The 10,000-nt window shown below is 60.3% G+C and overlaps 1 non-coding gene across 1 annotated transcript; it reads left to right on the top strand.

Annotated features, from left to right (window-relative positions):
- Nucleotides 1-7,359: 7,359 nt before the first annotated feature.
- Nucleotides 7,360-9,174, top strand: LOC142792231 (small subunit ribosomal RNA). Its single transcript, XR_012890760.1, has one exon. It is a non-coding gene; the product is annotated as a small subunit ribosomal RNA (ribosomal RNA).
- The last annotated feature ends 826 nt before the right edge of the window (nt 9,175-10,000 follow it).

The following is a 10,000-nucleotide window of genomic DNA, read 5'->3' as shown; positions in this document are numbered from 1 at the left end:
GATCGCCATGTCTGTTTGCCACAGTTTTCCCGGTGGTGCCGCACCCGGGCTCGCCCCGGCAGACGCGTTTTTTTTTTTTCTTTCGCCCCGGCTGACGCAGTTTTCGCGCCGCCCCGGCTGACGCGGTTTCGTGCCGCCCCGGCAGACGCGGTTTTTTGCGCCGCCCCGGCTGACGCGGTTTTTGCCGCCCCGGCTGACGCAGTTCGGACTTAGCACTTTTTGGCTGAGCCTGGCTGGTGGCCCACTCACTCGATCGCCATGTCTGTTAGCCACAGTTTTCCCGGTGGTGCCGCACCCGGGCTCGCCCCGGCTGACGCAGTTTTCGCGCCGCCCCGGCTGACGCGGTTTCGTGCCGCCCCGGCAGACGCGGTTTTCGCGCCGCCCCGGCTGACGCGGTTTTTGCCGCCCCGGCTGACGCAGTTCGGACTTAGCACTTTTCGGCTGTGCCTGGCTGGCGGCCCACTCACTCGATCGCCATGTCTGTTTGCCACAGTTTTCCCGGTGGTGCCGCACCCGGGCTCGCCCCGGCTGACGCAGTTTTCGCGCCGCCCCGGCTGACGCGGTTTCGTGCCGCCCCGGCAGACGCGGTTTTCGCGCCGCCCCGGCTGACGCGGTTTCGTGCCGCCCCGGCAGACGCGGTTTTTTGCCGCCCCAGCTGACGCAGTTCGGACTTAGCACTTTTTGGCTGAGCCTTGCTGGCGGCCCACTCACTCGATCGCCATGTCTGTTTGCCACAGTTTTCCCGGTGGTGCCGCACCCGGGCTCGCCCCGGCAGACGCGTTTTTTTTTTTCTTTCGCCCCGGCTGACGCAGTTTTCGCGCCGCCCCGGCAGACGCGGTTTTCGCGCCGCCCCGGCAGACGCGGTTTTTTGCGCCGCCCCGGCTGACGCGGTTTTTTGCCGCCCCGGCTGACGCAGTTCGGACTTGGCACTTTTTGGCTGAGCCTGGCTGGCGGCCCACTCACTCGATCGCCATGTCTGTTTGCCACAGTTTTCCCGGTGGTGCCGCACCCGGGCTCGCCCCGGCTGACGCAGTTTTCGCGCCGCCCCGGCAGACGCGGTTTCGTGCCGCCCCGGCAGACGCGGTTTTTTGCGCCGCCCCGGCTGACGCGGTTTTTTGCCGCCCCGGCTGACACGGTTCGGACTTTGCACTTTTCGGCTGTGCCTGGCTGGCGGCCCACTCACTCGATCGCCATGTCTGTTTGCCACAGTTTTCCCGGTGGTGCCGCACCCGGGCTCGCCCCGGCAGACGCGTTTTTTTTTTTTTTTTCTTTCGCCCCGGCTGACGCAGTTTTCGCGCCGCCCCGGCTGACGCGGTTTCGTGCCGCCCCGGCAGACGCGGTTTTTTGCGCCGCCCCGGCTGACGTGGTTTTTGCCGCCCCGGCTGACGCAGTTCGGACTTTGCACTTTTTGGCTGAGCCTGGCTGGCGGCCCACTCACTCGATCGCCATGTCTGTTTGCCACAGTTTTCCCGGTGGTGCCGCACCCGGGCTCGCCCCGGCAGACGCGTTTTTTTTTTTTCCTTCGCCCCGGCAGACGTGGTTCCCCCCCCCCCCCTCCGTCTTTCTTTTTGTTTTTTTTTTTCGCCGCGGCTGAAGTGGATTTTTCGGTGCCTCGACGCCCCGGTAGTCGCGGTTTTTCCGTTTCCGCACGGCCCCGGCTGACGCTGCTCGGTCACAGTCGCCTTTTGTGGTGATTGCAGACTTCTTGAGCGCGGGTGTTTTTTTTTTTTGTTGTTGTTGTTGTTTTATTACGCATTCGCTCCAGCAGACGCTGTTTAGACTTTTTGTTTCCTCTTTTATCCTGCGACGAGGTGACGAGGTTTATTCGGTGCCCCGCCGCCCCGGCTGAAGTGATTTTTCCTGTCCCGTGCCGCCCCGGCTGACGCGGTTGGGACTTCGCGTTTGTTCGGCCGCCACGGGTTTTGGCGCACTCGCTCGGTTGCTTGTTGTTGCCACTTGTTGCGAACCCAGGTTTCTTGAGCGAGCGCGGGCGTTTTTTCTTCCTTTCTTTCTTTGTTCTATGTGTTAGCGAATCGGCCTTTAATATCACACGAGGACTCACAACCAACAATTTTCAGTTTGAAGTGTAAAAAATCTGCAGGTGTTGACGTAACTGACTTGCCCCGTACCCTTGAGTACATCCATGAAGTTCTCGTAGTACTACTAAATCGCATTATTCCAAGTGGAGAAATTCCCATAAACTTGCAAACCTCTACACGAAAATCGGTGCGCGTGATAAAGTTGAAAATTATCGTCCGATATCAAATGTGCCTTCTATAACACAAATTCTAGGAAAAAAAAAAAAAAAAACACTTGTTCGCCGTTTTCTGCGCCGTGACTGGCAGCACTCCGGCGAAGCGAAACGGGGTCGATTCGAGCACGATATCGGCGTCTTTCGACGTGCTCGCCGGCGACCGTCGCACGAGTACGTCGCACGAGCGCGTCTGCCGGGGCGCCGTTTGCGAAGCCGACGCAAAAGTGGGAACCGCCGCTCGGATGATCGCCGCTTTCGGCAGAGTGAGTGTTGGCACTCCGGGGAAGCGAAACAGCGTGAATGCGCCCACGAAATCGGCGTATTTTGAAGTGCCCGCCGGCGACCGTCGCACGAGTACGGTAAACCGCGTCAGCCGGGGCGTAGTTCGGGACGCCGACGAAAAAGTGGGAAGCGCAACTCGGATCTTCGCCGTTTTTGCAGGAGTGAGTGGCGGCCCTCCTGCGAGACCAAGAAGCATCGATTCGTGCACGAATTCGGCGCCTTTCGACGTGATCGCCGGCGACCGTCGCTCGAGTAGGGCAAACCGCGTCTGCCGGGGCGGGCTTCGGGACGCCGATGCGAAAGTGGGAAACGCTGCTCGGATGTTCGCCGTTTTTGGCCGAGTGAGTGCTGGCACACGGGCGAAGCCAAACGGGGCCGATTACGGCACGATATCGGCGTCTTTCGACGTGCCCGCCGGCGACCGTCGCACGAGTACGGTAAACCGCGTCAGCCCGGGCGGAGTTCGGGACGCCGATGCGAAAGTGGAGAACGCCGCTCGGATCTTCGCCGTTTTTGGAGGAGTGAGTGGCGGCACTCCGGAGAAGCCAGGGAGCGCCAATTAGCGCACGATATCGGCGTCTTTCGACGCGCTCGCCGGCGACCGTCGCACGAGTAGGGCAAACCGCGTCTGCCGGGGCGGGGTTTACGACGCCGACGCAAAAGTGGGAACCGCCGCTCGGATGTTGGCCGTTTTTGGCAGAGTGAGTGCTGGCACTCCGGCGACGCGAAAGAGCGCGAATGCGCCCACGAAAGTGGCGTATTTGGACGTGCGTGACGGCGACCGCTGCAGGAGTACGAAAAACCACGTCAGCCGGGGCGAGCGACACACGGCGGTCTGGGTGCTTATCGCTGCTATTATAGGGGCACCCCGGCAGACGCAGAAAAAAAAAAAAAAATTTTCGACCTTCTTTTTTGCTGGTCGAGCTCGGGTAACCCAGGTCGCAATGGGAGCCGCGCACGAAAGCGGCGTCGCGAGACGCGTTCGCGGTCGCTAGTCGCACGAGCTCGGCAACCGCGTCAGCCGGCGCGGAGTTCGGGATGCCGACGGCTAAGTGGGTACCGCTGCTCGGATGTTCGCCGTTTTTGGCCGAGTGAGTGCTGGCACTCCGGTGAAGCCAAGGAGCGCCAATTCGTGCACGATATCGGCGTCTTTCGACGTGCCCGCCGGCCACCGCCGCACGAGTACGGCAAACCGCGTCTGCCGGGGCGGGGTTCGCGACGCGTACGCAATAGTGGGAACCGTCGCTCGGATGTTCGTCGTCTTTGGCCGAGCGAGTGCTGGCACTCCGGCGAAGCGAAACGGGGCCGATTCGGGCACGATATCGGCGTATTTCGACGTGCTCGCCGGCGACCGTCGCACGAGTACGGCAAAGCGCGTCTGCCGGGGCGAGGTTTGCGACGCCGACGAAAAAGTGGGAAGCGCCGCTCGGATCTTCGCCGTTTTTGCAGGAGTGAGTGGCGGCCCTCCTGCGAGACCAAGAAGCATCGACTCGCGCACGATATCGGTGTCTTTCGACGTGCCCGCCGGCCACCGCCGCACGAGTACGGCAAACCGCGTATGCCGGGGCGGGGTTGGCGACGCCGACGCAAAAGTGGGAACCGCCACTAGGATGTTCGCCGTTTTTGGCAGAGTGAGTGCTGGCACTCCGGCGAAGCGAAAGAGCGCGAATGCGCCCACGAAAGTGGCGTGTTTGGACGTGCTTGACGACGACCACCGCAGGAAAACGAAAAACCACGTCAGCCGGGGCGAGCGACCCATGGCGGTCTGGGTGCTTATCGCTGCTATTATAGGGGCACCCCGGCAGACGCAAAAAAAAAAAAAAAATTTTTTTCGACATTCTTTTTTGCTCGTCGACCTCGGGTGACCCAGGTCGCAGTGGGAGCCGCGCACGAAAGCGGCGTCGCGAGACGGCTTCGCGGTCGCTAGTCGCACGAGCTCGGCAACCGCGTCTGCCGGGGCGGAGTTCGGGACGCCGACGGCTAAGTGGGAACCGCCGCTCGGATGTTCGCCGTTTGTGGCCGAGTGAGTGCTGGCACTCCGGCGAAGCCAAACGGGGCCGATTCCGGCACGATATCGGCGTCTTTCTACGTGCTCGCCGGCGACCGTCGCACGAGTACGGCAAAGTGCGTCTGCCGGGGCGGGGTTTGCGACGCGTACGCAATAGTGAGAACCGTCGCTCGGATGTTCGTCGTCTTTCGCCGAGCCAGTGCTGGCAATCCGGCGAAGCCGAACGGAGCCGATTCGGGCACGATATCGGCGTCTTTCCACGTGCTCGCCGGCGACCGTCGCACGAGTACGGTAAACCGCGTCAGCCGGGGCGGAGTTCGGGACGCCGATGCGAAAGTGGGAAGCGCCGCTCGGATCTTCGCCGTTTTTGGAGGAGTCAGTGGCGGCACTCCGGTGAAGCCAAGGTGCGCCAATTCGCGCACGATATCGGCGTCTTTCGACGTGCCCGCCGGCCACCGTCGCACGAGTACGGCAAACCTCGTCTGCCGGGGCGGGGTTTGCGACGCCGACGCAAAAGTGGGAACCGCCGCTCGGATGTTCGCCGTTTTTGGCAGAGTGAGTGCTGGCACTCCGGCGAAGCGAAAGAGCGCGAATGCGCCCACGAAAGTGGCGTGTTTGGACGTGCTTGACGACGACCACCGCAGGAAAACGAAAAACCACGTCAGCCGGGGCGAGCGACCCATGGCGGTCTGGGTGCTTATCGCTGCTATTATAGGGGCACCCCGGCAGACGCAAAAAAAAAAAAAATTTTTTTCGACATTCTTTTTTGCTCGTCGACCTCGGGTGACCCAGGTCGCAGTGGGAGCCGCGCACGAAAGCGGCGTCGCGAGACGGCTTCGCGGTCGCTAGTCGCACGAGCTCGGCAACCGCGTCTGCCGGGGCGGAGTTCGGGACGCCGACGGCTAAGTGGGAACCGCCGCTCGGATGTTCGCCGTTTGTGGCCGAGTGAGTGCTGGCACTCCGGCGAAGCCAAACGGGGCCGATTCCGGCACGATATCGGCGTCTTTCTACGTGCTCGCCGGCGACCGTCGCACGAGTACGGCAAAGTGCGTCTGCCGGGGCGGGGTTTGCGACGCGTACGCAATAGTGAGAACCGTCGCTCGGATGTTCGTCGTCTTTCGCCGAGCCAGTGCTGGCACTCCGGCGAAGCCGAACGGAGCCGATTCGGGCACGATATCGGCGTCTTTCCACGTGCTCGCCGGCGACCGTCGCACGAGTACGGTAAACCGCGTCAGCCGGGGCGGAGTTCGGGACGCCGATGCGAAAGTGGGAAGCGCCGCTCGGATCTTCGCCGTTTTTGGAGGAGTCAGTGGCGGCACTCCGGTGAAGCCAAGGTGCGCCAATTCGCGCACGATATCGGCGTCTTTCGACGTGCCCGCCGGCCACCGTCGCACGAGTACGGCAAACCTCGTCTGCCGGGGCGGGGTTTGCGACGCCGACGCAAAAGTGGGAACCGCCGCTCGGATGTTCGCCGTTTTTGGCAGAGTGAGTGCTGGCACTCCGGCGAAGCGAAAGAGCGTGAATGCGCCCACGAAAGTAGCGTATTTGGACGTGCTTGACGGCGACCGCCGCAGGAGTACGAAAAACCACGTCAGCCGGGGCGAGCGACCCACGGCGGTCTGGGTGCTTATCGCTGCTATTATAGGGGCACCCCGGCAGACGCAGAAAGAAAAAAAAAAATGGGGACATGGCGTGCGTCACCGTGCGGCTTCGCAGCGTTGCCGAAGTCGCCGAGCCCTTCGACTGAGCCGAACGGCGGACAGGGAACGTTGGTCGGCCGTTCTAACCTGTCGGTGCCACGCCGAGACGTCGTTAAGGAAAACCGCGTCGTGGGCCTCTACGACGCCGTCGAGTCGTTGTACGTTTGGTGTCCAGCGTGTCGGCGGCGAGTAGCGGACACGTCGTTCACGACTTCGGTCTTTCGCAGTCGACGCGAACTTGCGGAGAGTCGTGGTGCCTCACGTTTTCGGCAGAAACCGCGGCGGAATTTTCCCGTGCGTGCGCGCACGACCTCGGTGCTGTGCCGTCAGCGTAGTGTTGCACAAACTCGTGGCCTACCCAAGGTGCGGTACGTTTGCGGCCGTATCCTCGGTGGGAATTTCGTGAGTAGGGTCGCAAATTCTACGACCTCGGCGGGTTTGAGAGCGACGTAGACTTGTGGCACGCTCAACATGCCACACGTTTCGGGGCACACCCGCGGTGAAATTTTCTCGAGTACGCTCGTATTAGGGCCCAAGGAGGTCTGGGTACTTATCGCTGCTATTATGTGGGGGTTCTCGTGAGCGGCGTACGCGAAAGCGACCGGGTGTCTGATATGCGGCGGGCTTCGGCCTCGTCAAGCGTGTCCTCGGGTCTGCTCCAGGGGAATCCACGGCAGTCGTCTGCAGCCTCATCCGCTTGATGCGTTAGGGGCTGGTTGTCGGACGGTGCCGTTTTACCACGATATCGAGGTGTGTTCCGTGTCGTCCTCGGGCGATTCAGATGCGAAAGCGCCGAAGACGCGGGCGTGACCCGTCGTCTGGCGGCTTTGCAGTCTCGGCTCCGTTGCTAGTTCCGGCCGGTCCACCGACAGTGCAGCGGGCTTGGGCAACCCGCACGGCGCGACCGAGTCGATGCAACGAAAAAGAGCGAGCATGAACGTGCTTCTTGCCGCACGGCTCCCACTCGTCTTTCGGGAAGGTTGTGCCGTAGCGAGCTCGAACGCCGTCATCTCGGAGTGCAAAATAAGCGTGTTGGGGCGCCTGAAGGTGGCCTCCGCCGCACACAGACTGCGTCCGGCCCGCCGAGGGCGAGGACGGACGCGCAGTCGAACGATTACCTGGTTGATCCTGCCAGTAATCATATGCTTGTCTCAAAGATTAAGCCATGCATGTCTAAGTACATGCCGAAATAAGGCGAAACCGCGAATGGCTCATTAAATCAGTTATGGTTCCTTAGATCGTTTCTTCCTACTTGGATAACTGTGGCAATTCTAGAGCTAATACATGCAGTGAGCCTGGAGCCCTTTGGGTAACGGGTGCTTTTATTAGACCAAGATCGATCGGGTTTCGGCCCGTATTGTGTGGTGACTCTGGATAACTTTGTGCTGATCGCATGGCCACGAGCCGGCGACGTTTCTTTCAAGTGTCTGCCTTATCAACTTTCGATGGTAGGTTACTTGCTTACCATGGTTGTTACGGGTAACGGAGAATCAGGGTTCGATTCCGGAGAGGGAGCCTGAGAAACGGCTACCACATCCAAGGAAGGCAGCAGGCGCGCAAATTACCCACTCCCGGCACGGGGAGGTAGTGACGAAAAATAACAATACGGGACTCTTTTGAGGCCCCGTAATTGAAATGAGTACACTCTAAATCCTTTAACGAGGATCAATTGGAGGGCAAGTCTGGTGCCAGCAGCCGCGGTAATTCCAGCTCCAATAGCGTATACTAAAGCTGCTGCGGTTAAAAAGCTCGTAGTTGGATCTCAGTTCCAGACGAGTAGTGCATCTACCCGATGCGACGGCTCGGACTGAACATCATGCCGGTTCTTTCTTGGTGCACTTCATTGTGTGCCTCGAGATGGCCGGTGCTTTTACTTTGAAAAAATTAGAGTGCTCAACGCAGGCGAGTCGCCTGAATAAACTTGCATGGAATAATAGAACAAGACCTCGTTTCTGTTCTGTTGGTTTTTGGAATACGAGGTAATGATTAAAAGGGACGGACGGGGGCATTCGTATTGCGGCGCTAGAGGTGAAATTCTTGGACCGTCGCAAGACGAACTACTGCGAAAGCATTTGCCAAGAATGTTTTCATTGATCAAGAACGAAAGTCAGAGGTTCGAAGGCGATCAGATACCGCCCTAGTTCTGACCATAAACGATGCCAACCAGCGATCCGCCTGAGTTACTCAAATGACTCGGCGGGCAGCTTCCGGGAAACCAAAGTATTTGGGTTCCGGGGGAAGTATGGTTGCAAAGCTGAAACTTAAAGGAATTGACGGAAGGGCACCACCAGGAGTGGAGCCTGCGGCTTAATTTGACTCAACACGGGAAAACTTACCCGGCCCGGACACTGGGAGGATTGACAGATTGAGAGCTCTTTCTTGATTCGGTGGATGGTGGTGCATGGCCGTTCTTAGTTGGTGGAGCGATTTGTCTGGTTAATTCCGATAACGAACGAGACTCTAGCCTATTAAATAGGTGCGGGGTTCCCAGCACCTTACAACCTTCTTAGAGGGACAAGCGGCTCCTAGCCGCACGAAACAGAGCAATAACAGGTCTGTGATGCCCTTAGATGTCCGGGGCCGCACGCGCGCTACACTGAAGGAAGCAGCGTGTCTTTATCCCTGTCTGAAAAGACTGGGTAACCCGTGGAACTTCTTTCGTGATTGGGATAGGGGCTTGCAATTGTTCCCCTTGAACGAGGAATTCCCAGTAAGCGCGAGTCATAAGCTCGCGTTGATTACGTCCCTGCCCTTTGTACACACCGCCCGTCGCTACTACCGATTGAATGATTTAGTGAGGTCTTCGGACCGATGTCCGGCGCGGCCTTTCGGTTGCGCCGGTCTGTTGGAAAGATGACCAAACTTGATCATTTAGAGGAAGTAAAAGTCGTAACAAGGTTTCCGTAGGTGAACCTGCGGAAGGATCATTAACGGATTGTGAAGGGTGAGCGCCTCAGCTGCGTCTGCGCCCGACACTTTCTGCCGCTGACCCCGTTTGGACGCGGGGTCGGCTTTTCCCCACGGGGCTGCCTGAATGTGGAGCGGCACCCCGTGACAAATTGTTGCGCCCAGCGGACGCCAACACCGCGACCTTGGACGGTCGGCCAGGTGGCGGACGCGGGTACAAACGGCGCAACGCACTCATAGGTCGGCTTTCGACCCGCCACTGCACCGTGGCTCGAAGCGCTCGAAATGCGCGACCCGACCGCTGCGGGACCGCCTAGTACTGTAAACAGGAGCGGCGGAGCGCGAACGGCGAGTCGTGGTTACGTCGGTAGAAGGCGAGGCTGCGCGTTCCCGAAACGCCAGCCGAGTGCCCTCCCGACCGTTCGAGCGTGCAAGAACGAGACCCGACAATCGCGCGGCGACTGCCAAGTACGAGAGGAACGGCACAAGCGTCGGCGGTCGGTCAAGGAACTGGCGATGTGACGGGTCCGCTGTGCACCAGTGCATACCGTCCCGCCGTCCGCGGCAAGCGCCTCCGCGTCCTCGGGTGACGGAGGCTGCCGGTCGGTTCTTGCAGGCGAGGGATCTCGCTGGCACCGGTTCGCGTTGACGCGCGGCCGGTCATGGCACGGCGATGCGACGGCCGAGGTGCGCAGTACTCGATGGAGGAACCGCACGCTCCGATGACCGTCCCGCCCTCCGCGGCGTATGCGTACCGACCGTAATGGTTGCAGCAGCGCCGGCCGGCTTTTGAATTCGCCACACGAAACACGGTGCGAGATCGCGGTTAGGGGAGCGTCGACGTTGCCA

Source organism: Rhipicephalus microplus, unplaced genomic scaffold (genome assembly GCF_043290135.1).
Source record: "Rhipicephalus microplus isolate Deutch F79 unplaced genomic scaffold, USDA_Rmic scaffold_208, whole genome shotgun sequence".
In the NCBI taxonomy this organism is placed as follows: domain Eukaryota; kingdom Metazoa; phylum Arthropoda; class Arachnida; order Ixodida; family Ixodidae; genus Rhipicephalus; species Rhipicephalus microplus.
Note: the sequence above shows the minus strand (reverse complement) of the source record. Positions and strands in the feature narration are given on the sequence as shown.